General features: G+C 37.3%; 1 protein-coding gene across 1 annotated transcript in view; it reads left to right on the top strand.

Annotated features, from left to right (window-relative positions):
- The window catches only part of igsf21a (immunoglobin superfamily, member 21a), a 118,508-nt gene that overhangs the window by 110,074 nt on the left and 7,025 nt on the right, over positions 1 to 1,409 (top strand). The window lies entirely within an intron of this gene.

Genomic DNA, 1,409 nt, shown 5'->3' with positions numbered 1-1,409 from the left:
TGGATTCACAATTACGAATGTCAGGTGCTAATATTTGAGAATTTGGATGATGGTGGCTTACTTAAAGCAAAAATATACAAAACATATCTTCAGTTTTATGGGCAGTATCTCGTAAGACGGGTAAAAACAGATTTAATATAAAATAGCTGTCTGCCATGTTATCACACACAATTATGAGAAATAATGCTGACTGTTGATAGTTGTCCAGCTTATAGTCGTTGATATCCTCCATATGGAGAGTACGCCACAAAAACATTACTGCTAAAGAAACAGGCTGTTCACAACCTGCTGTGTCCAAGCAGTAAAAGGTGAATGAGCAACAGGGGTAGCAACAGCCTGGAGAGGATTACAAAACAAGGCATGATCAAGAGGTTGGGACAGACTGACAAGGTAGGAGCGACGGAGTCTGTGCTTCAGCAGCCACTACACATACCCAGAACAAGGGCCACCACTGTCATAAATCCTTGTCTTATGCCACTCCTAAACAATTTTGGAAGTGTCTGACTTGGACATAAAAGGAAGAGGAAAAAAAGAGTGGCAAATTGCTCTGTGGTCAAAAGTAGTCTTTTCAGTTGAAAGTAAATGTTGCATTTCATTTGGAAATCATCTCAAGAGGTTGTGAGAGACAACCTCTTGAGCTCCCAAACTGCTGAACATTCAGAGTGGGCTCCCTAAAAACACCTCAGCTGTGTCACAGCTATGCCCCTCTGCAATGAAGTAATAATTCATTCAGATGTAGCCCTACAGTAGATAGAGGTACTTCTCAACAAGTTATCATTTCAAAATTAAAGTCAATTTTATTGGTTTTATTTAATATTCAATTTTTTTTCAGGACTTTCATTGAGTCTTACTCATAATTATTAAAACATGTAATAAATTCCTGTCCTGTGTCAAATCTACCTAATATATGAGTTTTGCTTTTTTAAATTAAATTACTGAAATAAATTAACTTTTCAATGTTTCAAGACTTGTTGGATAACAGGGTGTATCCATTTTCATTCTCTTACAGTGTAAGACACTTATTTGAACAAAATTTGAAGTATCTTGCAAATTCAGAAATTACTGAGCAAGTCTAATAAGCACACACTTTAAAAGGTAAAGAGCCACTTTAAGGAGGCATTTTGCTAGGAAGAGCACTACAGTCTATTTAACACCCTGATGCATCATCCAGTGTCATTGGCTACGTGCATAGTATGGCCCATCTGTCTGTCTGCTCCTTGTAGATTGCTTCCACTCACGCTTAGGGGAAGTAAATGGTGATTAAGTGACCTTGGCACAATCCCTGAGGTCTTAAAATGAGACATTCCTCTCTCCCCTGGGGTTGAAGAGATGTTTTGGGAATTTGTTTTCTTTGCCAGGTCTTCAAAATATGCCAGAAAAAAAAAAAATTATATATATATATATATATA

This window comes from Poecilia formosa, unplaced genomic scaffold (genome assembly GCF_000485575.1).
Source record: "Poecilia formosa unplaced genomic scaffold, Poecilia_formosa-5.1.2 Scaffold18, whole genome shotgun sequence".
NCBI lineage: Eukaryota > Metazoa > Chordata > Actinopteri > Cyprinodontiformes > Poeciliidae > Poecilia > Poecilia formosa.
The sequence above is the reverse complement of the archived record's forward strand: the minus strand, read 5'-3'. Positions and strand labels throughout refer to the sequence as shown.